Below are 27,806 nucleotides of genomic sequence, written 5' to 3' on the forward strand. Positions count from 1 at the left end.
CCCTAATTATCCCCCACTGTATTCTTCACCAACAAAGTCAGCTTCTCTCAGCCTCTGTTTCTGAAAAAACCCAAAGTAGTCATTCAAATGGAACTGGCTTGTGCATAAAGGGAGATGAGGCCTGGAAGGACACTGGGCCAGGAGGAGCCTGGAGCCCTTAGAGACAGTGGGGTAAATGAGGTCCAGAGAGCTACAGGTTATTAGCATAAGAGATTCATTATGAGCAGAGCTGGAATGGAACTGAAATCAATGAAGACTAGATAGAATTTGTTCCTGCAAAGCCTGGGAACCCTTTGATAAAACCAGGTGTAAAGTGTGGGAAGTTTCTAAGGAGGACTTTTTTTTTTTTTTTCTTTTGAGACAGAGTCTCGCTCTGTCGCCCAGGCTGGAGTGCAGTGGCGCGATCTCAGCTCACTGCAACAGCCACCTCCACCTCCCGGGTTCAAGCAATTCTCCCACCTCAGCCTCCCGAGTAGCTGGGATTACAGGCATGCGCCACCATGCTCGGCTATTTTTTATACTTTTAGTAGAGACAGGGTTTCACCATGTTGGCCAGGCTGGTCTTGAACTCCTGGCCTCAAGTGATCCACCCACCTCGGCCTCCCAAAGTTGTGAACCACGCGGTGGCACAGGCATGAACCACTGTGCCCATCCAAGGAGATGGACCCTTTAAGCTAATTGATTTCACAGTAACTAAAGTTCAATAAAGTCTTTAAGGAGACACTACTAATTCCATGTGTAGAGAACTCCATGACATTAATAAAAATGACAGTATCAACGTATCTCCACTAAGGCATTTATTAACTACAAAGGAAAATACAGTAGCTTCACAATGGAGAAATCCAGCAGAAACCACCTTAACCAAGTGATCAAGGTCAAAATAACCAGTAACAATACATATTGACATCATGAATGCCATGATATGATGCACTGAAAAGGACACAAAATTATTTCTGTGGTATTCTTGCCTAAACCATAATCTCAGTCCAATCATCAGAAAAATATCAGACAAATCCAAATTAAGGAATATTTGACAAATAGCCCTCAAACTCATATTGATCAATACTCTACAAAAATGTCAAGGTTATAAAAGACAAAGAAAGACTAAGAAACTTTCACAGAATACAGAAGAGTAAGGAAGAAAAACACCTAAAATGCAATGTGAGATTCTAGATAGGATCCTGGAACAGAAAAAGAACAATGCAGCCTGTGCAAGATGGTGAGACCCTGTCTCTAAAAAACAAAGAAAATCTTTTTTTTTTGAAACAAAGTCTCGCTCTTGTCACCCAGGCTGGAGTACAATGGCGCGATCTTGGCTCACTGCAACCTCAGTCTCCCAGGTTCAAGCAATTCTCCTGCCTCAGCCTCTGGAGTAGCTGGGATTACAGGCGCCTGCCACCACGCCCAGCTAATTTTTGTATTTTCAGTAGAGACAGGGTTTCACTATGTTGGCCAGGCTGGTCTCAAACTGCTGACCTCGGGTGATCTGCCCGCCTCAGCCTCCCAAAGTGCTGGGATTACAGGCGTGAGCCACTGCACCAGGCCAAAAAAAATTGTTTTTAATTAGCCAGGCTAATGCTTGCCTGTAGTCCCAGCTACTCAGAAGGGTGAGGCAGGAGGACTTTTTGAGCCTGGGAATTCAAGCCTGTAGTGAGCTATGACTGTGCCACTGCACTCCAGCCAGGGTGACAAAGCAACACCCCATCTCTAAAAATAAAAAAATAAAATAAATTACAATTTTAAAAAACTGAAAATAAAAAAGGAAAAAGAATAATGGTAGGCAAACTGGTGAAACTCAGGAAAGCTCTTTAGTTAATAGTGTTGTACCAATACTATTAATTCCTGGTTCTGATAAATGTATTATGGTTATATAAGATGGTATCATTAGAGGTAACTATTTTTGCAACTTTTCTATAAATTCAAAATAAAAAACATTTTAAATTATGCAAATAATTCACTGAAGAAGATGGAACTTTGGGCCCAAAAGGGATTGAGGCATTTGGGAAATAAATATCTATATGTCTAAAGGTAGGTGGACCAAGACAGATTTATAGGAAAAGGAGATGTGGCCGGGCACGGTGGCTCACGCCTGTAATGCCAACCTTTGGGAGGCCAAGGCGGAGAGATCACGAGGTCAGGAGTTCGAGACTAGTCTGGCCAACATAGTGAAACCCCATCTGTACTAAAAATACAAAAATTAGCCGGGCGTGGCGGCATGTGCCTGTAATCCCAGCTACTCGGGAGGCTGAGGCAGGAGAATTGCTTGAACCAGGGAGTAGGAGGTTGCAGTGAGCCAAGATCACGCCACTGCACTCCAGCCTGGCAGTGGAGTGAGACTTCGTCTCAAAAAAAAAAAAAAAAAGAAGAGACGTTGACATAGTTTGTGATCCTATAGTCCACTGAGGGTTACATGTGAAACCTCCTGGTTTACTGTTTAACATCACAGTATGGCAATTAATGGGTTGTTTTATTAGTTCAGAAACCTGTTTCTCAGAGCTAAATGTGCACAGAATGAATTAACAGAGAGGTTTAAAACTCGGCAACATCAGGGGTAAGTAAATGTAAAATGATAGTGGTCTTGTTAGGATGATGAAATTATGGATTTTTTTCCTTTTTTCTATTTTCTAAATTAACTATAATTTATAAATAATCTATAAACCATCATTTCCTTAAAATAGGGGTTTAAACACATTTTCCCTAAAAATAGAGGGAAAGGACTTGAGACCAGAGATAACCGACCATTGAGACCCATAATATCCTAACAATATGAAAGCTGGTTAATAATTGGTACCTATTTCCTATTTAGAAACAGAGGGCCTGGTGTGGATCTCTATTTCCTTTCATTCTATTCTCACTGCTGCTGCTACTAAGGTTCAGATCCTCACCACCTCTGGAACACTGCACCGCATTACTGACTCATAGCCAGTCCTCTAATCCTACATGTCACTACCACCTGACTCCTAATACACACTCCACACCATGTCACTCCCCTTTTCAAAATATTTAACGGCTCCTAGAGGGAGATATTCTTTTGGCTGGAAAAGAACAATGGTATTTTTCTAATTCACAGGAAAGAAAATTAATAGATGGATTTTTCACAAGTTTCTCTCCCATAATTTTTTCTTACCTACTTAGTCTACTAATAGCACTACAAAAACTAGAACAAATAGTAGCAAAATTAAGAAGGAAAAAAATCAAAGCAGTCAATTGGACCTATTTTAACACCTTTTCTCCTAACTGACTGTGTTAAGCCATTTTTGCACTGCTATAAAGAAATACCCAAGGCTGGGCAATTTATAAAGAAAAGAAGTTAATCAGCTCATGGTTCTGCACTCTGTATGGGAAGCATGGCACCAGCATCTGCTCAGCTTCTGGCAAGGCCTCAGGGAGCTTACGATCATGACAGACCGCAAAGGGAAGCCCAGGTGTCACATGGCGAGAGAGACAAGGGGGAGGTCTCAGACTCTCTTAAACAACCAGATCTTGTGTGAATTAACTGAGTGAGAACTCACTCATCATTGAGCTATTCATGAGGGATCCACCCCCATGATCCAATACCTTCCACTAGGTCCCAACATTGGGGATCACATTTCAGCATTAGATTTGAGGGAACAAACATCCAAATCATATCACTGAATCATCTTCATGATTGTGATTTTTATGCTGCATATTTTTGATATTCACATATTCTGCCAACAAAATTAATTCCTGGCCAGGCACAGTGGCTCACACCTGTAATTCCAGCATTTTAGGAGGCTAAGGTGGGCAGATCACGAGGTCAAGAGATCGAGACCATCCTGGCCAACATGGTGAAACCCCGTCTCTACTAAAAATACAAAAATTAGCTGGGAGTGGTGGCGCGTGCCTGTAGTCCCAGGAGGCTGAGGCAGGAGAATCTTGAACCCGGGAGGCAGAGGTTGCAGTGAGCCAAGATTGCACCACTGCACTCTAGCCTGGTGACAGAGCAAGACTCCGTCTCAAAGAAAAAAAAAATTAATTCCTAATTATAAGATGGAATTAAGTATGTCTGGCACCAGCGTAAAGTTTGAGAATCACCAGACCTTACCACCATTCCCAGCTTCATCTACTCATTCACTCACTGATCAAACATTTCATTGATCATCCATTATGTGCCTCTCACTCATCCTCCACTCCAAGTACACTAGACTCCTTTCTGTATAACAAATATACCCTGTCCTTTACTTTCTCATTGTCTTGACTCTAATATTGCCTCTCTCTGGAATGCCTTTCCTCTCCATTTATTCTTGCTGAAAATCTTAACTATCCTACAAGGAAAAGCCTTCCCAGATCATTCTCTCACCCTCTCACCTTTCCAATCTCCCAATTTATTTCATCCTCCTCTGTGCTCTCAGTGCATGGTGGGGTTTGGATTACAATACTCACATTCTCCCTCATGTTACAGTTATTTGTGTACGTGGACTACATTTTATCTCAAGGGCATCTTTTTAATTCCACACAGAGGTTGAATATAATAGGCATTGAATCACTGAGAGTTTCATTGAAAGAGAAAACTTTTTGTTTGAAGGTACCTAGCCTAGAACAACCAATTCTAACATCCTGATAAATTCTGACTCTCCTTAAAGAACTGACAAAATGGCCATATCTAGCTTGAGATACTGCTGACAACTTTTTCTAATAGTGACTGTATCAATGGAAACAATATTTGCTTCTGATTCAAGCTTGAAAATAGAAAGAGATAAGTATCTACAACCATAAAAAGGGCCAAGCTATTTGTTGATTTATGAGCTGGTTATCTTAAGCTCTCCAGCGAATAGTTACTTAACTCAAACAATTTCCTGAGGGCTGGACTTTGGCAGCTTCAAACTATTACATCATGTACAACAGAAGAATTGTATGCTGATAAAGGACAAAAAGTCTTATTTTTCCTACACAAGAACTTAGATAACTGTCATGTATAACAAATTTGTGTAAAATTTGTTTAAAAGTAGTTGGAAAGAAAATAAAAAGGCACGTTTCACTTTGTTATAATTGACAAATTATAAGAACCAAGAAATGACAGCTGCAGGCTACTTAGCCCTTCCAAAAAGATCTAAAGTTGTATAATTTACTGACTTCTAAGGGAGGCAGCACGATAGTAGAAAGAACATAGTGGTTAATACCCTCTGCAGGCCGGGTGCCGTGGCTCACGCCTGTAATCCCAGCACTTTCGGAGGCTGAGGTGAGTAGATCACGAGGTCAGGATATCGAGACCATCCTGGCTAACACGGTGAAACCCCGTCTATACTAAAAAACACAAAAAAATTAGCCAGGTATGGTGGCGAGCACCTGTGGTCACAGCTACTTGGGAGGCTGAGGCAGGAGAATGGCATGAACCTGGGAGGCGGAGCTTGCAGTGAGCCAAGATTGCGCCACTGCACTCCAGCCTGGGCGACAGAGCGAGACTCTATCTCAAAAAAAAAAAAAAAAGCGTACCCTCTGCAGGGCCAACAATATTGCAGAACCTCGGGAGGTAACATGCTTATAGAGGAGATCCAAAGGGTCCCATTCCTAGAGAACATTATGTGAATTATACAACTTGGGGACACAGAGTTAGTGAAATAGAACAGGTCTCAGCTCCACCACCTAACAGCTGTGGCATATTGACCAAGTTATTGAACTAACTCTTAGGTACTTCATCAGAAAAAATGGGATTAATAAATAACGTCTATCTCATAGGATTGTTATAAGAATTAAATAAAATAATGTAGATATGTATAATTAGCCCAGTGCCTAATATGTGGTAAGTGTGGAATAAATGTTTTGATGATGATTATGATGAGGATAATGATGATGAAGAATAAGATGAATCTACATTCCAATCCTAGCTCCATCACATTCAAGCCATTTACTACCTATAATAAATGTGATTTGCTGAAAGGATGCAACAAAATAATGTATGCAGAATACTTATGGCCAGGTACAAAACAGGAATTCCACAAAGAGTAACTGTGATTATGATGACTGACCATCCTCTATATGCATTATCTCTCCCCTGTCTCTCTTTCTCTTACAAGCAAACACACACACACATATAACTACTGTAAAAATTTCAGGAGATTAAACTATAATTGATAGCATAAATCCCAAGGCTATATAAAAAAATGGGGAAAAGTGTATCTTTTTTTTTCTTAAATGTATCCTTTTTTGTTGTTTTTTGTTTTTGTTTTTGTTTTTGAGACAGAGTCTCGCTGTCACCCAGGCTGGGGTACAGTGGTGTGATCTTGGCTCACTGCAACCTCCGCCTCGCAGACTCAAGCAATTCTCCTGTCTCAGCCTCCATCCATAGTGGCTGAGATTACAGGTGTGTGCCACCACGCCCAGCTAATTTTTGTATTTTTAGTAAAGATGGGGTTTCACCATGTTGGCCAGGCTGGTCTTAAACTCCTGACCTCAAGCGATCCGCCCACCTCAGCCTCCCAAAGTGCTGGGATTACAGCCATGAGCCACCGCGCCCAGCCTGGGAAAAATGTATTCTAAAACCAGTGCATTCTCAATACAATTCACCTAGACTACTGCAGAAACTTTCTAACTATTCTTTCCCCTCTAATCCCGTCTATACAATATTGCAAAAGCAAACTGATGAATCACAATTAGCTTAGAAAACTTCAGTGACAAAATACAGCCAAAACTCTGGCTTTGAATGGCCTTCCACAATCTTATCCCCCGCACATTTCCAACCTCCTCTACCCTTAAAACATACAAAAAGATTTGTTCTGTGCACATGCCCAGTTATTTTGGTTTTTGTTTTTCTCAATCAAGGAATGCTCCTCCCTTCTCTACTCCCATCTTCCCAGTCCTACCTAATACTAGCAATCTTTTCCACTCAGCAAACCTATTTGAAGAAGTCATACCACTGGCTACTTAACAGTGATAGGAACTACTAATAGTCACACATCAGCAGGAAGGAGCAGTCATTTACATTAATTCATTTCCCAAAGGATTGTCTTTTTAAATACCTCTCCACACCAACTGGGACTTCTTTCTCCCTCCCAGGAACATCATGAATCAATATTTAACCAGTATACCAATACTTTGTTAGAATACAAGGTAGAAAGTTACATTGCCTTACACTCAACAAATGCTCATTCCTTGTTAACAAATAAATAATTAACAATTATTAATTACTTATTATTAATTAATTAATTATTAATAATTAACAAATAAATGAAGAACTAAGTTTCATGAGACCAGTCAAACTCACATTTTTCCGTTTAGAGATAACTCAGTTACAGGCATAACCAAACAGCTCTTTAGCTTGTCCCTGAATCTCCTGCCTAAATCATATCGCATCTAAATCATACCTTATGCTTCCAAAAGGTCTACAGAAGAAAGATATTCTATTTTATGGTCAGTAGGACAAACGAAATGTTCTTTCTAAACCCTACTGCCAATAGCAGCAAACTAGTGACAGCAGTGGTTAAAGGAACAAAAATCAATAGCAATTTATTAGGCCCCTGGATAGCAAAATAATGAGTTCCAGAAAGTTGCCCTATAAAATAACCTTCTGATTTAATCATTTAGAACCAGAGATTTTTATCCCGAATTTTTTGAATCACTAAGACTTTTTAAACACTTGATTCCATCAATGCGTTATTTATTAATCATTATAAATATACCCGTACTCAAATTATTTCAGTACAAACAATAATGAAAGTATGACAGTGCTATCAACAAGAGGAAAAAAGGAGGGGAAGCAAACTGACAGCACTGGCTTGACTCATTTCTGTTGGGAGAACACTGGTACTGAATGGCACAAGCAACTCCAGTGTGAGAGAGCAAGCACATGACTGACTGGGAGGGCGACAGAGGATACCAAAGAAAGGAGAACATCTATAAAGAAGCTTTCCTCTGTAGGGGCAGGAGGTGAAGGGATGAGAAGGAATCCACTGAAATCTACTCTAACAGCCTTTACAATACTCAAATGAAAACATGCTACCAGACTTCACACTTTGAGCCAGTTCACATCCTAGCTCTACCACTTACAATTGAGTGAACTTCAGCAGATTACTTATCCTCTTTCATCAGGTATAAAATTATAATGGTAGCCCACTTAGTGAATAAAACTACATGTTTGGCACTGCGCTAGGCACTGGACACATGGTATATCCTCTAATTCTCACAATTAACCTGCCAAATAGTGATTATTTTTCTCATTTTGCAGGAAAGAAAACCCATTTTCTTTCTACCTATGTATAGCCGCTTTCTAGAAGGACAATACTACTACCTGGCCAGGTTGTACTGGGAATTAGAAGTAAATGCAAAGCACTTAGCAAGGACCCAGCACTTACCTCATATTAGGAGCTCAGGAAATCATTACTGTACGAATACAGCCATCATTTGAATAAGTGCCTCAACTGAACAGCAATGAAATCCCAGAAACAAGTTTCCTCTCACATCATCTACCATAAAGATGACTTCTAACTAGCAATAGTTTGGGAGAATCCAAAGCTCATCACTTATAACTGCTTGAAACACCAAAGTATCAACCATCCAGTATCCAAAAAAAAATTTTTTTAAATACACACACAAATATTCTTAGAAGCTCAAAACATAAAATGCAAGGAAATAGCCCATTATGAAAGTGATATTTGACTCAATCTAAAGATCAAATATTAAATATTTTACTTTCAAAAGGATTATAGGCCTCATGCCTCAAGGAAGCAGGTGCTAATGAACAAATCTATCTAACTTTCCAAAAATCATTCCCAGAAGTTATCCTGAAGTACTTGGCAAACCATCTCCCAGAATTGACAACATATTGCCAAAATCTTAGTGGATTTTGCCAACACTATTCTGCTGATAGGAAAAAAGAATCATTCAGTTACTTTCCAATTTAGCCACAAAACAGGCTTTTTTCTTCATTATTACTTTAACCAGTATGTTAATACTGAAAACAGGTATAAAGAAATCACAAATAACCTTCTTCTGTTTGAAGGAAATTTAAAATACTAAATCCACAACTCTTGCCTTTAATTCTAAGGAACTCAAGAAAATCTATGATTTTTTTTGAAAAAAATACGAAATCTCCAAAATCTAATAACTGAAACAGAGAGGAGGGGGAAAGAGCAGAAACAACAGCTTGAAAGATGCCTCTTGAAAGTTGAGAGAGTCCTAAAATCTCAATTTCAAAGTTTAAACTACTGCTATTAAAAGAAATAGCTTATTAATCAGTGCTTGGGAACATTTTTTTTAAAAGAAAGAAAAACTTCACAAAAACTAACCGGTTCCTGCAATCTTCTATCTATCTGTTTTTACCACAACTACAATACTTACCAGACAGCACAGTCAACCTCCAGCAAAAGACCTCTAATCACCAGGGTATCTGTGGGGCAAGTGATACAAGAATGGGGAGGGATAAGGGAATAGCTAGAGCTGTGGGGAGGGAAGGCTAGGAGGGAGGAGACAACTGTAGCTAGCAACAATGAGAAACTGTGAATCTAAACCACAAGGACTTCCCGCAGAACAGGATATCAGAGAGAAGGCAATTCTTTTTACCAACTACCAGGAACTCAGCACTGACAATTCATGACAAAGTTAAAAAGGTGGAGCTTCCAATTAAAAATAAACTTAAGAAACTAACCAAAAGTAACTTGAAAGGACGTTATCACAAACTTCACTTGAGGCTTAAGAAAAACAATTACGAAGCTGTTTCCTGGGGCATTCCTGATGACAAAGGTCATCAAACAATAAGGTTTGCAGGGTGGCTGCTGCTTCCAAAGAAGGGCCAGTCCCCCACAAAAAAAGTCCTTTGCACTGCAGTCAAAAGGAGCATGAGAAGACAACATTTTTGTAGTTGTTTACAGAATAATCAAAACAATGTTATTGTTGGAATCCCTAATTCAGAATTCCAAGACTGGGCTTAAATTAAATCAAATCACTTTAATAGGCAAAACTCCTCCAACTGTCTTAAACGAGCCACACTATTAAAGAAAATTATTATTAAACTGAGCCATTGGAATCTACTGAGTCAATTTTAAAATGCTTGGGATCTAAAGGTTCTCAACCCCAAAGTCCACAACAGGGAAAGATCTCCACCCCTCTCTCTGGGAAGAACCTAGTTACATGACCAAGAACAAACAGCAGGCAAAGTCCCACCCCCAAGCATGTTATCAGTCAACTGAGAACTTGCATTTGCAGGCAGGGCACAAAGGCCCCAAAGGACCAACACACACCCTTCTATGTATTACCTGAGGTTATAAAACAGTTTTATTGAAAGAGGTTGCTTTATAAGCATACTGATGAAAAAAACTCATCAGTAGAATCCTTGCCAAATATGAAGGTCTGTTGTGTTTCTATAAGTTGAGAGAAAATATATGAGTTGACTAAAAAAAAGATGTAATTAAGATTTATTGGTAAAATTGAACAAACATGCGCAATGTCCAAAACTAATTAAGCTCTTACATTTTAACAATACAGTATATTAAATTGAAGTAGTCCTTTGGCCACAAGGAAAGTGCCACAGAAAAAAAAAAAAGATACTGTTGCTTTTCTTGTTAACCATTAGCATTCTAACTCAGGTCTCCTAGTGGTGCTAGGTGGAGGAGGAGGTAGTAATGCCATTTCAAAGTGTGAAACACAAAATTTCTACTGATAAGTGCTGACTGCAAATAAAGACATACAAACATCAAGACCAAGCTCTTCAATCAAGTCATTAAAATACAGGTATATATTCACTGCGAAACTAATCAAATAAAACTAGAGTACTGGGACAGAGTTACAGAGCTTCAACCCTGATTACAACTAGACAACATTACTTTTCATGTCTCATCCAGGTAAGGGAAGTGATCCACAGGGAAATCTCACTCTAATAGATTGTAATCTCTCCAGAGGCCCCTCAAAAAACACCTCCCATAAAACTCGGCTATGATACTCACATTCTGCCTTGCATAAATTATTTTCAGACATTTCTTATTCCCTCTTCAAGACTGCACAAGAGGTTCTGTGCCAAATAGAAAGAGAACCCTGTATCAACCACTGGGCTTCTCCATTCAAAATAAATTGGCTAACTACAAGTTTTTGTTAGGTGAGTGTCGAATTGCCTGTAGAAAAGGTTTTATAGGCCGGGTGCAGGGGCTCACACCTGTAATCCCAGCATTTGGGAGGCCAATGCGGGAGGATCATTTGAGCCCAGGAGGTTCAAGACCAGCCTGGGCAACACAGGGAGGCCCCTTCTCTACAAAAAAAAAAAAAAAAAAAAAAAAGAAAAGAAAGAAAGTTTTTAATTAGCCTGATGTGGTGGCATGCACCTCTCTGGTCCCAGCTACTCCAGGCTGAGGTGGGAGGATCCCTTGAGCCCGGGAGGTCAAGGCCCCAGTGAGCAGTGATTGTGTCACTGCACTCCAGCCTGGGCCACAGAGCAAGACTCTGTCTCAAAAAATAAAAAATAAAAAAATAAGAAAATAAAAGAAAAAATAGAAAAGGTTTTGGGTACATGATTGCTAACTACGTCAAGAGGGAGAGTGATATATAGGGTTTCAGTTTATTATTTTTTTAAATAGGGTTTTAGTTTAAATGTTCAGGTATTCTAAAATTGGACGACTAGTTACAACAGTACTTTGTAAAACTGTGCTTCAACAAAACTGAACAAGTCGTATTTTTCAAGTACTTTGCAGGGAATATGTAATATCACAATAGGTCCACCTTAGACCAGAATAGACAAAGGTCTCTGTAAAAATATAAATATTATTAGCAGGGAGAAACGATCTTTAGGATTTGAGTAAATCAATCAAGAAAAATCCTTGGAGGGTAGTGGGGAGGGTAATGGAAAAGCACAGGCTGAAAAGTCCTATTTGGTCACATTCCATAACTTTTCATTATTGGTTTCCACTAGCAAATAGAGTAAGGTACAACAGAATGTTCAATTTAATGAAAGAATATTTTGCTTCTCCTAAAAGTCATAAAAGAGAAACAGGGGATTTCTCTAAGAAAAACCAAAATGACTCCCTCTGGAGTAACCCCAAAGTCAAACCATCATTGTTGTCTTCTATTTCTGAGATGCTAATGATAATGCTGATGTTGGCAGTAAAGGCAGGAACTGAGTGGCTCCACAGTAGGAACACGAGATTGGAAAATAAAAGACTCTTTTTTTTTTTTTTTTTTTTTTCAGTCCAGGTCTTGCTCTGTCACCCAGGCTGGAGTGCAGTGACACGATCTCGGTTCACTGCAACCTCCACTTCCCAGGTTCAAGTGATTCTCCTGCCTCAGCCTCTTCAGTAGCTGGGATTACAGGTAGGTGCCATTACGCCCAGCTAGTTTTTATATTTTTAGTAGAGATGGGGCTTCGTCATGTTGGCCAGGCCGGTCCAAACTCCTGACCTCAAGTGATCCACCCGACTCAACCTCTCAAAGTGCTGGGATTACAGGTGTGAGCCACTGTGCCCGGCCAATAAAAGACTCTAGATTTTAGAATGCAGTGACAAAACTTGGGGACTCTAAGAGACAGTTTCTTCCTCTGTTGCCCAGGCTGGATGCAGTGGTATGATCACAGCTCACTGCACCCTCAAATTCCTCGGTTCATGCAATCTTCTACCCTCAGCCTCCCAAGTAGCTGGGACTACAGGTGTGTACAACCAGACCCAGCTAATTTTTTAAAGATTTTTGGAGACAGGGTCTTAGTATGTTACCTAGGCTGGGACTTTTAAATAAACTAGAGGATTGGGGTGGGGAGGGGTGGGGAAGAGACTGCTTTATATCAAGTGAAAGCCTTTAGCATTTGATCCTGGGGAGAGGGGGAGCTTAATTCAGAGCTGTTAAACTGGAGTTCTAGCAAACAAAAATTAGAGACGGACTTGATCTTAGCTAATAAGGAACCTAAGAGAAAATATTCTAGCCTTTGACTCTGGGTTGTAAGGAAGAATATACCATGAAGTAGATGAAAAACAGGGAAAACCACATAACTAATTTGAGTCTAGTGGGTTTTTTTTTTTTACTTTTTTTTTTAATCTTGGTTTTGTTTGAAGACAGAGTCCCACTCTGTCACCTAGGCTGGAGTACAGTGCCATAATCTCAGCTCACTGCAATCTCTGCCTCCCGGGTTCAAGTGATTCTCCTGCCTCAGCCTCCTAAGTAGCTGGGATTACATGTTCACGCCATCACACTCGGCTAATTTTTGTATTTTTAGTCAAGACAGGGTTTCACCATGTTGGCAAGGCTGGTCTCGAACTCCTGACTTCAGGTGATCCACCCACCTCAGCCTCCCAAAGTGCTGGGATTACAGGCGTGAGCCACCAAGCCCCACTGGTGTTTTCTTTTAAAGACAGAGTCTCACTATGTTGCCCAGGCTGGAGTGCAGTGGCTAGTTACAGGTGCAATCCCTGTGCAATCACAGGTGACTCTAGTTTTTATTCTGAGATTCATTCACAATGTTAGCAGAGCATGTGTACCTTAAAGAGCTGGTTGTTTCACTCAAGTACACATTACTGAGAAGAGGAATATTGCAGGAAGGGTAGAGGGAAGAGAAAAAAACTGATCCAAAGAATACATTTTGGAGAAACTTTGGCTGTTAATCACAGACCTGAGCAGCAAAATTATCCAAGAAATCTCTGTATTTCTCACACAAATGGACTCTAAAGAAAGAAGAAAGGGAGATAGGGGCCACACATTTGGGCTTCTAATGTTATAGTATCATTATCGTTTAAATTCATTTATTTCACTATATCTTGCATAATTCTAAAAATTATATCAAATAGCATTATGTCATTATGAACATTAACCACCCTGTCTATAGAACAAGGGTTTTTAAAAGTCTTCAACTGGACTTAAAGCTCCTAGAAAGCAAGAAGAGTATGAAAATCCCTCTCAAACACACCACAGAATTACCTAAATGCTAGTCTTACAGAAAGTAATCAGCTGGGCACGGTGGCTCACGCCTGTAATCCCAGCACTTTGGGAGGCCAAGGCAGGTAGATCTCTTGAGGTTAGGATTTTGAGACCAGCCTGGCCAACATGGTGAAAAACCCGTCTTGACTAAAAATACAACAATTAGCTGGGCATGGTGGCGTGCGCCTGTAATCCCAGCTACTCAGGAGGTTGAGGCAGAAGAATCGCTTGAACCCAGGGGACGGAGGTTGCAGTGAGCTGAGATGGCACCACTGCACTCCAGCCTGGGCAACAGAGCCAAGACTCCATCTCAAAAAAAAAAAAAAAAGAAAAAGAAAAAAGAGGCCAGGTGTGGTGGCTCATGCCTGTAATCCCATCACTTTGGGAGGCCAAGGTGGGTGGATCATTTGAGGTCAGGAGTTCAAGACCAGCCTGACCAACATGGTGAAACCCCATCTCTACTAAAAATACAAAAATTAGGCCGGGCACAGTGGCTCACGCCTGTAATCCCAGCACTTTGGGAGGCCGAGGCTGGCAGATCACAAGGTCAGGAGATCAAGACCATCCTGGCTAACACAGTGAAACCCCGTCTCTACTAAAAACACAAGAAAATTAGCCAGGCGTAGTGGCGGGCGCCTGTAGTCCCAGCCACTCAGGAGGCTGAGGCAGGAGAATGGCGTGAACCCAAGAGGCGGAGCCTGCAGTGAGCCAAGATTGCGCCACTGCACTCCAGCCTGGGCGACAGAGTGAGACTCTTGCCTCAAAAAAAAAAAAAAAAAAAAAAAAATTAGCCAGGCAGTAGTGGTATGCGCCTGTAATCCCAGCTACTCAGGAGGCTGAGAGGCAGGAGAATCACTTGAGCCTGGGAGGTGGAGGTTGCAGTGAGCTGAGATCAGGCCATTGCACTCCAGTCTGAGTTGGACAGAGTGAGATCCTGTCTCAAAAAAAAAAAAAAAAAAAAGAATAAAGGGTCTCTCAGTGCTTATGTTCAAGTAACTTTATTTTACTTAATAATATTCCCAAATGCAAGAGTAGTGATACTGGCAATTTAACAGGCCATACAGAAGCCATAAGGTGCTTCCTTTAAGTGAAAAAGTGAAAGTTATCGACTTAATAAGGAAAGAAAAAAAATCATATACTAAAGCTGCTAAGGTCTACCATAAGAACAAATCTATGCATGAAATTGTGAAGAAGAAAAGGAAATTCATGCTAGTTTTACTGTCACACCTCAAACTGCAAAAAGTCATGGCCATAGTTCATGGTAAGTGAAACCACCTTTGCAAAAATTATAACTGAGAAAATTATTACAGTGAAAGAGATCTGACCTACTTGACTCCCTGTTGCTTCTAACTGCCAAGCTGTCCTTGTTCATTCCTGGACATAAGCGAACTAATTTTGGGAGGAACTTAGTTTATAGTTTAACTTTGAAACAAAGACAAAAACACAGCCCTTTCCCAAAACAAACCCTCTTCTTGCCTGGGGACTAAACTGCCTTTGCAGGACTAACAAATTGCTATAAGATTAGAAATTATGCTTCAGGAATCATGCAGCTAAAGGCCCCAAGGTTCTACACCTCCCTAACTGCTCCTAGGGATAACATCACAAATGTAAAACCTAAGATTGGTGCTCAAGATATTTTTTCAAACCCTGAACTCAGTGGATCACCTGGCACCATCCAGATCAATAAACTGTCTCATCTGGTCTTGTGGTCCTACCCAGGAACTGACTCAGTGTAAAAGGACAGCTTTGACTCCCTGCGATTTCATTGCTGACCTAAGCAATCGACACTCCCCACTCTCTGGCCCTCTACCCACCAAAGTAGCCTTAAAAACCCCAATCCTGGCCGGGCGCAGTGGCTCACGCCTGTAATCCCAGCACTTTGGGAGGCCAAGGCGGGCGGATCATGAGGTCAGGAGATCGAGACCATCCTGGCTAACACGGTGAAACCCTGTCTCTACTAAAAATACAAAAAATTAGCCGGGCGCGGTGGCAGGCGCCTGTAGTCCCAGCTACTCGGGAGGCTGAGGCAGGAGAATGGCGTGAACCCGGGAGGCGGAGCTTGCAGTGAGCCGAGATCGCGCCACTGCACTCTGGCCTGGGAGAAACAGCAAGACTCCGTCTCAAAAAAAAAAAAAAAAAAAAAAAAAGCCAATCCTGGAATATTCTGGGAGACTGATTTGAGTAATAATGAAACTCTGGTCTCCTGTGCAGCCAGCTCTATGTGATTTAAACTCTTTCTCCATTGGTATTCTCCTGTCTTGATAAATCAGCTGTATGGGGGCAACGGGCAGAATGAACCCATTCAGTGGTTACATAAGTGCTTAGTTAAGATGGAAAAGGCGGCCAGGTGTGACAGCTCACTCCTGTAATCCCAATACTTTGGGAGGCCAAGGCGGGCAGATCACCTGAGGTTAGGAGTTCAAGAGCAGCCTGGCCAACTTGGTGAAACGCTGTCTCTACTAAATATATAAAATTAGCTGGGCATGGTGGTGGGCACCCATAATCTCAGCTACTCAGGAGGCTGAGGCAGGAGGATCACTTCAACCCCCGGAGGCAGATGTTGCAGTGAGCCAAGATCACGCCACTGCATTCCAGCCTGGGTAACAGAGCAAGACTCGATCTCAAAAAAAAAAAAAAAAAAAAAAAAAAAGGGTTGGAAAAGGCATTAAATTTGGGGGTGGAAGAAATGAACAGAACTATGTTCCAATTAACAGCTGTCAGGTTCAGTACTATTCATGGTTCCAGGCATCCACTGGAGGTCTTGCAACATATCCTTCATGGATAAGGGGAAACTACTGTAGTCTTTTAATAAATAGTGCTGGAATAATTGAATATCCATATGCAAGAGAAAAAGTTGGACTCCTATCTCACACCATATGCAAAAATTAATTCAAAATGGATCAAAAACTTAAATGAATGAGCTCAAACTATAAAACTTTTAGAAGAAAACAGACGTAAATCTTCATGACCCTGGGTTAGGCAAAGACATCACACAAGTGACAAAAGAAAAAAACATATAAATTGGACTTCATCAAAATTAAAACTTTTGGCCGGGCAAAGTGGCTCACGCCTGTACTCCCAGCACTTTGGGAGGCCGAGAAGGCCGATCACAACAAGCTCAGGAGTTCAAGACCAGCCTGGCCAATATGGTGAAACCCGATCTCTACTAAAAATACAAAAATTGGCCAGGCACAGTGGCTCACACCTGTAATCCCACCACTTTGGGAGGCTGAGGCGGGTGGATCACGAGGTCAGGAGATCGAGACCAGCCTAGTCAACATGGTGAAACCGCATCTCTACTAAAAAAAAAAAAAAAAAAAAAAAATTAGCTGGGCATGGCGGCGTGCGTCCGTAGTCCCAGCTACTCGGGAGGCTGAGGCAGGAGAATCGCTTGAACCCAGGAGACGGAGGTTGCAGTGAGCCAACAGAGCACCACTGCACTCCAGCCTGGCGACAGAGAGAGACTCCGTCTCAAACAAACAAACAAATTAGCTGGGTTTGGTGGCGCATGCCTGTAGTCCCAGCTACTTGGGAGACTGAGGCAGGAGAATCGTTGGAACCCAGGAGGTGGAGGTTGCAGTGAGCCAAGATTACGCCACTGCACTCCAGCCTGGGCAACAGAGCAAGACTCCGTCTCAAAAAAAATAAATAAATAAATAACCCATGCAGACTGACTGCCCATGGAAAAAATAAGAATAATCTACCAGGATCTTTCTGGTAAAATCAAGATGATCAGTGGATACAGTTATTCGATGTCTGACACATTCACTTAACCAATCAATGAAATTTGTATCACTACATTATCAGCCACATGAAAGACTGTGAAACTGATGGAATTTTGACTCACTATATGTAGAACAATCCCTTGATCCACAAACCTCTTAATCCTAAATAGAAGTAATGAAATTCAAAAATAGAAATAGAAATAATTTGTTATGATCAATCAACCCATACTCTTTTTTCTCCTTAATACTCCATATCATGTTTAGTCCTTTATAATTGAATTTTCCCAAGATTTAACAATTTTACACGTCTATGGTTTCCCAACTACTTTCCTTTCCTCTTTTTCCATATAAAGACATTTGTCTCTCTTTAGTCTTTACGATTTCTCAAAGACAGTGGCTCTGAGATCATCAGCCAGTTAATTCAGCACCCCGAAATGTAATTCATTTCAGCCTTAAGACTTAAATTCATTTAAAAATGTTCACTCTCACCATCTTGGGCTACAGTTTCCAGTTTTTAACTTGCTATATACTTTCTAGTTTGAAAACAATTATCCCTGCTGCTAATAATAATCTATATAATATTTATTTTTTGAAAAAGTTTTAAAATTTCTCAAAAATCCTGCAAAATAGGTTAATATACCACTATCCCATTTTATAGATAAGGAAACCGAAGCACAGAGAAATTAAAATTATTTGTCCAAGGTAAAGAGCTACAATGAACCAAAATCAATTGCAGTTTTGGGCTTTTTTTTTTTTTTTTTTTTTTTTTGAGATAGAGTTTTTGCCCAGGCTGGAGTGCAATGGCATGATCTTGGCTCACTGCAACCTCTGCCTCCTGGGTTCAAGCAGTTCTCCTGTCTCAACCTCCCGAGTTGCTGGGATTACAGGCATGCACCACCACGCTCAGCTAATTTTGTATTTTTAGTAGAGACGGGGTTTCTCCATGTTTGTCAGGCTGCCTCGAACTCCCGACTTCAGGTGATCCGCCCACTTCGGCCCCCCAAGTGCTGGGATTACACTTGTGAGCAACCGCACCCGGCCCAAGGGCTCTTTTCATAAGGCCATGTGGATCTTTAATACAGAACTTCTCAGGATTGCACATAAAATTTTCTCTGCTAAAAATTGATTTTTTGATTAGCAGTTGACAGGAGTTAAGAAAGGTGTAGGGGTGGAAGGGAAGTGGGGGTAGCTATAAAAGGACATGGTAGATCCTGTGGTGATGAAAATATTTGGTACCTTGACTGTATCAACATCAATACCCCAGTTGTAAAATTGTACTATAATTTTGGAAGATATTGCCATTGGAGGAAATGAGGTAAATGGTACATCAGGTCAATATTATTATTTATTTTAATTCTGTATAAATATAGAATTATCTCAAGATAAAAAGTTCCATTCAAAATAATAAACAATTGGGGCCTACTTGAGGATAGAAGGTGGAAGGAGGGTGAGAATCAAAAAACTACCTATCAGGGGCCAGGCGCAGGGACTCGCGCCTATAATGCCAGCACTTTGGGAGGCTGAGGCAGGCGGATCACCTGAGGTTAGGCGTTCGAGACCAGCCTGGCCAACATGGTGAAACCCCATCTCTACCAAAAATACAAAAATTAGCTGGGTGTGGTGGCGGTCGCCTGTAATCCCAGCTACACAGGAGGCTGAGGCAGAAGAATCGCTTGAACCCGGGGAATGGAGGTTGCAGTGAGCCGGGATTGCGCCACTGCACTCCAGCCTGGGTGACAAGAGCAAAACTCCATCTCAAAAAACTACCTATCAGGTACTATGCTTATTACCTGGATGATGAAATAATTTGTACATCAAACCCCTGTAACATGCAGTTTACCTATACAGCAAACCTGCACATGTACCCTTGAACCTAAAATAAAGGTTACAAATAAATAAATAATAATTGATACTTGTTTTCTAAACCAATTTCATGTTTAAGAACCTTACTTAAAGTGAATAGGAAAGTTTGAGTAAATTAAAACAAAACAGGATCATGTATAGGAGCTCTGAAATCCAACACAGAAGTCTTCTAATGTGGGATAAGTTCCATCAATAAAAGCTCCAAAACAAGTCATGAAGATCCTTGAAAATAAAAGAGGAGCTCCTGGGATTCTTATTTCCTAGAGAAATGAAACCAGTCAAGACAGTGTAGGAAACAAAATTGTTAAGTCATGAAAAGTCACCTCAAAATGAAGCAGTAGAATAAAGTTAGAACCACCAAAGCTTTGCTTTCCTCAACACCACCATACACTTTACTGCAATCCTCAACTTAGAGAAAGATTGAATGTGTGTGTATGTCACCTTCAACCTGATACTCACACATACATTTCAAAAGCTTCCCCAAAAATGCCTTTTTTCTTTTTTTTTCTTTTTGCTACTCACCAAGTGCCTGAAGCGTCAATCATTTCCTGCTTCTCCCAGCTGCAGGACTTGGAACTAGGAAAACATTCAGTCAGCGTCTAGAGCAGGTCTGGTTAGAAGGATGAGCTCATCCCTTTCAGATGCACACCTGATCCTCAAGAAGCTGCCCCTCCCTCCAGCAAGCAGATCTTTGTATGTTTAAAGTGACACCCACAACCCGTACAACCACTTTGCCAGAGCCAAAGTAAGTCCTTCCTTATACATACCTAGTGCCATGAAATCATTTCCTGGTCTAGCCACCTCACACAGCCACTGAATGCAGGTGGCAGTGGCAACAGCTGCTGCTGCTGCTACTATGGCTTTGTTAGAGAAGGACTTCATTTTCAGCTACAATGGAGGTCAAATCCTTCACCACTGCCCTGGAAACACTGCACTGTTTGTTTCAACAGCCCCTTGCCCACAGTCAGATCTTACCAGAATCACGCCTTCTTTCAAAACTCACAACCACTTTTCTGAACCAAAAATGTAGCACCTCAACATCTGCCTTATTCCATTTGCCCTGTCTAAAAGTTAAATTAGCCAAGGCAGCTAAATGTACTGTGTGTATTTAGAGCTAAAATGTTCCCAACTCAGGTTTGCCCTCAGTTTTACTACCTCTAAGAAAACCTTTACTCTGCCATAGCAGTCTATTTATTGGTAAAGTATACAGTAATCCTAACACAGAGATATGTAAACTTCACTTCATGAAAAAATAGTGTAATAGCCGGGCACGATGGCTCACGCCTATAATCCCAGCACTTTGGGAGGCTGAGGTGGGCAGATCATGAGGTCAGGAGATTGAGACCATTCTGGCTAACACTGTGAAACCCCGTCTCTACTAAAATTACAAAAAAATTAGCCGGGCCTGGTGGCGGGCACCTGTAGTCCCAGCTACTTGGGAGGCTGAGGCAGGAGAATGGCGTGAACCCGGGAGACGGAGCTTGCAGTAAGCTGAGAATGCGCCACTGCACTCCAGCCTGAGCGACAGAGCAAGACTGATTCAAAAAAATAATAATAATAATATAATAGTGGCCAGGCACGGTGGCTCACGCCTATAATCCCAGCACTTTGGGAGGCCAAGGCGGGTGGATCACCTGAGGTCAGGAGTTCAAGGCCAGCCTGACCAAGGTGAAAACCTGTCTCTAATAAAAATACAAAAATTAGCCAGGCGTGGTGGTGTGCGCCTGTAGTCCCAGCTACTTGGGAGAGTGAGACAGAACTGCTTCAACTCAGGAGGTGGAGGTTGCAGTGAGCTGAGATCGAACCACTGCACTCCAGTCTGGGCGACAGAGCAAGACTCTGTCTCAAAAAAAAAAAAAAAAAGAGAAAATAGTATAATAGTGGTACAAAATATCTTCAATCAGAAGTACATGGGTCCCAAATAGTCATTCAACAAACATTTCTATACACCTATTATGTGCAAGTATCTCTGATACAGTGCTGAACTGGGCTTTGGACAACAGCATCACAAAAATCTAAGAAAGAACTCATTCCACCTTAGCCTTCCCCAGGACCTTTGCAGTATTTTTACTTCAGTCATGACAAGCTTCTAATACGCTAACAGGCTAAGGAGTATAAACTAGTCAGAGAAAAATCAAATTCATTAGTGGTTACCTTTGGTGAGGGACCTGTAATCAATAAGGGGAAACTCAGGAGCAAACTAATTTACTAATATTTAATTTGCTGGATGGTGGTTGTAAAGATGTTTACTGTATTATTCTTTTAAATGTCTTATAAAATATATAATAAAATTTTAAAAAAACAACTGTGAATAAAAGGAAAAGAGGACAACCCATGAGATGGGAGAAAATATTTGTAAATCATTACTCTAATAAGGGGCTAATATCCACAATATATAAAGAACTCCTGCCATGTGTGGTGGCTCACACCTGTAATGCCAGCACTTTGGGTGGCCAAGGCGGGTAGATCATTTGAGGCCAGGAGTTTGAGACCAGCTTGGCCAACATGGCGAAATCCCATCTCTACTAAACCTGTCTCTGTTAAGCCCTGTCTCTACTAAAAATGCAAAAAAAGTTAATCAGGCGTGGTGGCGCACACCTGGAATGCCAGCTGCTTGGGAAGCTGAGGCAGGAGAAGCACTTGAACCTGGGAGGCAGAGGTGGCAGTGAGCTGAGATCACACCACTCAACTCCAGCCTGGGCGACAGAGTGAGACCCTGTCTCAAAAACAAAACAACAAAAAAACTCCTACAACTCAACAACAACAAAATACAATTAAAAAATAAACAAAGAACTTGAACAGACATTTCTCCAAAGAAGATACACCAATGGCCAATGAACACAGGAAAAGAGACTCAAGATCACTAATCATTAGGGAAAATAAATCAAAACCACAGTGAGATATCACCTCACACTTATTAGGATGGCTACTATTAAAAAAAAAAAAAAGGTGGCCAGGCACAGTGGCTCACGCCTGTAATCCCAGCACTTTGGAAGGACGGTGGGGGGGGGGGGGGGGGGGCAGATCATGAGGTCAGGAGATCGAGACCAGCCTGGCCAATGTGGTGAAACCCCGTCTGTACTAAAAATACAAAAATTAGCCATGTGTGGTGGTATGCACCTGTAGTCCCAGCTACTCAGGAGGCTGAGGCAGGAGAATCGCTTGAACCCAGGAGGCGGAGGTTGCAGTGAGCCGAGATCACACCACTAACTCCAGCCTGGGTGACAGAGCGAGACTCCATCTCAAAAAAAACAAAACAAAACCACACAAAAAACAACAAAAAAAATAGCGTTGGCAAGAACATGGAGAAATTGGTATCCTTGTGCACATTGGTAAGAATGTGAAATGGTATAGCCAGTATAAAATATAGTATGATAGTTCTTCAAAATTAAAATAAAATATCATCCAGCAATTCTACTTTTAGTTACATATCCAAAAGAACTGAAAGTATGCTCTCAAAGAGATAACTTGCCAGGCACATTGGCTCACACATGTAATCCCAGTATTTTGGGAGGCTGAGGCAGGAGGATTGCTTGATCTCATGAGTTTGAGACAAGGCTGGGCAACATAGTGAGACTCCATCTCCACAAATTTTTTTTTTTTTTTTTTGAGACAGAGTCTCACACTGTTGCCAAGGCTGGAGTGCAGTGATGCAATCTTGGCTCACTGCAAGCTCCGCCTCCCTGATTCATGCCATTCTCCTGCTTCAGCCCCCCAAGCAGCTGGTGTGTCCAGAGTTGGTTCCTTCCAGTGGGTTCTTGGTCTCGCCGACTTCAAGAATGAAGCTGCAGATCTTCACGATGAGTGTTACAGCTCTTAAAGATGGCACAGACCCAAAGAGTGAGCAGCAGCAAGATTTATTGTGAAGAGCAAAAGAACAAAACTTCCACAGTGTGGAAGGTGACCCAAGCGGGTTGCCGCTGCTACCTGGGGTGGCCAGCTTTTATTCCCTTATTTGTCCCCGCCCACGTTCTGCTGATTGGTCCATTTTACAGAGTACTGATTGGTCCATTTTTACAGAGTGCTGAATGATGCATTTACAATCCTTTAGCTAGACACGGAGCGCTAATTGGTGCATTTTTACAGAGTGCTGATTGGTGCATTTACAATGCTGTAGCTAGACACAGAGCACTGATTGCTGTGTTTACAATCCTCTAGCTAGACAGAAAAGGTCTCCAAGTCCCCACTCGACCCAGGAGGTCCAGCTGGCTTCACCTCTCACTGGGACTACAGGCGCCCGCCACCATGCCTGGCTAATTTTTTGTATTTTTAGTAGAGACAGGGTTTCACCATGTTAGGCAGGATGGTCTCCATCTCCTGACCTCATGATTTGCCCACCTTGGCCTCCCGAAGTGCTGGGATTACAGGTGTGAGCCACCGTGCCCAGCCAATTTTTTTTTTTAATTAGTTGGATGTGGTGGCGTGTGCCTGTAGTCCCAGCTACTTGGGAAGCTGAGGTGAAAGGATCACTTGAGCCCAGAATATCGAGACTGCAGTGAGCCATGATTGTGCCACTGCATTCCAGCCTGGGCAACAGAGCAAGACTCTGTCTCAAAGAATAAATAAAGAGATAATTGTATACCCATGTTCATAGCAGCATTATTCACAAGAGACAACAGGTAGGAGCCACCTAAGAGAACAGGTAAGCAAAATGTGGTACATACATAGAACTGATTCAGCCTTAAAAAGGAAGGAAAATCTGACACGATACAACACAGATGAACTTGAGGACATTATACTAAGTGAAATAAGCTAGTCACAACAGGACAAATACCAATGACTCCATTATATGAGGCATGAAGAATAGTCAAATTCATTGAAACAGAAAGTTGGATGGTGGTGGCTAGGCACTTTGGGGAAGGAGAATTGGGAGGGTGTTTAATGGATTTGGAGTCTCAGTTTTACGAGATGAAACAGGGTGGGCAGGTGTGGTAGCACACACCTGTAATCCCAGCACTTTTGGAGGCCAAGGCCAGGGGATCACCCGATGTCAGGAGTTCAAGACCAGCCTGGCCAACATGGTGAAACCCTGTCTTTACTAAAAATACAAAAATTAGCCAGGTGTGGTGGTACAGTCCTGTAATCCCAGCCACTCGGGAGGGTGAAGTAGGAGAATCACTTGAACCCAGGAGGCAGAGGTTGCAGTGAGCCGAGATCACCCCACTGCACTCCAGCCTGGGCGACAGAGTGAGGCTGTCTCAAAAAAAAAAAAAAAAAAAAAAAAGATGAGAGAATGCTGAAGATTGGCTGCACAACAATGTGAATGTATGCAACACTACTGAACTATACACTTAAAATGGTTAAGATGATAAATATTATGTGTATTTTACCAAAATTTTTTAAAAAATAAAGAGAACTAATCAAAACACAAAGTGGGGTGTGATGCTGCTCACCTGTAGTCCCAGCCAATCAGGAGGCTGAGGTGGGAAGGAATTACTTGAGCCTAGGAGTTCGAGTACAGCCTGGGCAACACAGAAGAGCCCATCTCTTAGCCTGATCAGTATAAGGTGTTGAGAGAGAAACACTCTAAATTCAAATTCAAATAAAAAATCTGCTGCTTTTCTCATTTCAAAAAACAATTCAAGCCTTACTGGTGATATTTGTTGAAAAGGACTAATAGGCGCCGGGCGCAGTGGCACACACCTGTAATTCCAGCACTTTGGGAGGCCAAGGCGAGCGGATCACGAGGTCAGGAGATCGAGACCATTCTGGCTAACACGGTGAAACCCCGTGTTAGTAGAGTATTTTTACTCTACTAAAAATACAAAAAAATTAGCCGGGCGTGGTGGTGGGCACCTGTAGTCCCAGCTACTCGGGAGGCTGAGGCACGAGAATGGCGTGAACCGGGGAGGCAGAGGTTGCAGTGAGCCGAGATTGTGCCACTGCACTCCAGCCTGGGTGAGAGAGCGAGACGATATCTAAAAAAAAAAAAAAAAAAAGAAGAAGAAATGGACCAATAGGCATCAAATTCATTACTCCTAACTGCCTAACTGAACAGTTTCATACAACTGAAAAACCTAATATATTCAGCGCAGCTAATATATTTCTAGAGGCAGGAATTAGAAAGTAAATATCGACCAGGCACAGTGGCTCATGCCTGTAATCCCAGCACTTTGGGAGGCCAAGGCAGGAGGATAGCTTGAGCCCAGGAGTTTGAGACCAGCCTGGGCAACATGGTGAAACCCCATCTCTACAAAAAATACAAAAATTAGCCAGGTGTGGTGGCATGCACCTGTAGTCCCAACTACTCAGGAGGATCACTTGAGTCCAGGAGGCAGAGGCTGCAGTGAGCCATAATCCTGCCATTGCACTCCATCTTGGGGGACAGTGAGACCTGGTTTCCACAAAAAGTAAATATCATTACTAGAGTTTGCTTAAAAAAAAAGAAAGAAAGAAAGAAAAATAAACAGAGAGAAGACTTAGCCTAAAGAACATAGTCTCCAAATACTAAGGATGGTAGCTTAGAAATAAAATAGTCATTAATTGTCATATTCTGTGCAAAGTTTGAAGTCTGCATTAAGTTATTAACAGCCCCATTCCTGAGGCTTATTATTCAAAAGGGTGGAAATAAGAAAACTTTAATTTTAAAAACTAAGAAGTAGGCTGGGTGCGGTGGCTCACACCTGTAATCCCAGCATTTTGGGAGCCTGAGGAGGATGGAGAGCCTGAGCCCAGGAGTTCAAGATCACCCTGACCAACATGGTAAAACCCTGTATCTACTAAAAATGCAAAAAATTTCCCAGGGATGGTGACATGCGCTGTAATTCCAGCTGCTTGAGAGGCTGAGGCACAAGAATTGCTTGAAACCGGGAAGCGGAGGTTGCAGTGAGCCAAGATCACGCCACTACACCCCAGCCTGGGAGACAGAGCAAGACTCCATCTCAAAAAAAAAAAGAAAACTAAGAAGTAATCCTTCAGAGGAAGAAATGTGCTTAATTGACTGGTAAGGATTAAATGAGTTGCAGTGTGTGAAGTGTTAAGCCTAGCTCCTGCCACATGGTATTGCTCAACAAGTTATTCAGACTTGGCCGGGCGTGGTGGCTCACGCCTATAATCCCAGCGCTTTGGGAGGCCAAGGCGGGTGGATCACGAAGTCAGGAGTTCGAGACCAGCCTGGGCAATATGGTGAAACCCTGTCCCTACCAAAAATACAAAAATTAGCCGGGTGTGGTGGCGCATGCCTGTGGTCCCAGCTACTCCGGGGGCTGAGGCAGAAGAATCGCTTGAACCCGGGAGGCGGAGGTTGAGTGAGCTGAGTTCATGCCACCACACTCCAGCCTGGGCAACAGAGCGAGATTCCATCTCAAAAAAAAAAAACAGTTATTCAGACTCTCCATTGTCTCATTCCATACGTTTCCCTCTTGTACCAACATAACCAAAATAAGTTTGACTGTTTTTAACACAAACATGAACAATATTTGAAATAACTGTATACACTTACAAAGTAATTTTACGATCACTATCTTTTACAACTTAAAACAGCTCAAGGAAGGGAAAAAGAAAACTGAAATTTAGAGTCCCTATAACATTATGGCTACTGTGCTAAGAACTGACATCTATCACTTCATTTAATTTGCTCAGGTAGGTTATTATTATCCTAATCTCACAGATAAGGGAAGTGAGGTTCAAAAATATTTAGTAATTTGGCCATGCTTGGTGGCTCATGCCTGTAATCCCAATACTTTGGAAGGCTGAGGCGGGCGGATCATTTGAGCCCAGGAGTTTGAGACCAGCCTAGCCAACATGATGAAACCCAGTCTCTACTAAAAATATAAAAAATTAGCAGGGCATGCTAGCGCATGTCTGTAGTCCCAGCTACACAGGAGGCTGAGGTGCAAGGATCACTTGAACCTAGGAGGTGGAGGTTGCAGTGAGCCAAGATCCCAAGATCATGGCACTGCACTCCAGCCAGGGGCACAGAGTGAGACTGTCTCAAAAAATAAGTAAAATTTATATGGAAAGGCATAGGCCCTAGGAATATGTATTATAGATAGCAGTAAATAAAACACTGAAGTGTCTAAAGCTTAATTTGGTAATTACAAAGTTTCTTATATCAAGTCTGTAAGATAAGCTTGATGTTTCCTTAGACCTAGTGGGCATCAGGAAAGGTGAAAACCCAATACTAAAATGATACTGCCTCTCCCTGGTGTTCCCCTAACACTGAAGGAACACATAGAATTCCCATTTGTTCATAAATACCCTTCTGATCTTCAATGACCATGAGTAAAGATAAACAAGGAGTTGAAAGAAATGGCAAAAAAGAACCAAAGAACTTATCTTGTTTTGGCACTATACAGCTCTGACTGGGGTCGACATCCAAGACAGGATGTACCATCAAAGGAAATGGATCTGCACAGAGAAATAAAAGCTCAGCCCGGG

At 41.8% G+C, this 27,806-nt stretch overlaps 1 protein-coding gene across 15 annotated transcripts in view; it reads right to left on the minus strand.

The window, feature by feature from the left end:
• Positions 1–27,806, minus strand: part of USP54 (ubiquitin specific peptidase 54) — a 136,461-nt gene that overhangs the window by 90,036 nt on the left and 18,619 nt on the right. For 5 of the 15 annotated variants that reach the window (XM_032140060.2, XM_032754823.2, XM_058436381.1 and 2 more), the window contains exon 1: positions 9,295–10,443. The exons of 5 other annotated variants lie outside the window; for them this stretch is intronic. The gene's annotated coding sequence lies outside the window, so the exon portion shown is untranslated. Of the gene's footprint in view, positions 1–9,294; positions 10,445–19,949; positions 22,407–24,820; positions 27,108–27,806 lie in introns of those variants that run through there. 5 more of the 15 variants (XM_058436361.1, XM_058436360.1, XM_058436366.1 and 2 more) reach the window with 4 other exon arrangements.

Source organism: Hylobates moloch, unplaced genomic scaffold (genome assembly GCF_009828535.3).
Source record: "Hylobates moloch isolate HMO894 unplaced genomic scaffold, HMol_V3 SCAFFOLD_3, whole genome shotgun sequence".
Lineage (NCBI taxonomy): Eukaryota > Metazoa > Chordata > Mammalia > Primates > Hylobatidae > Hylobates > Hylobates moloch.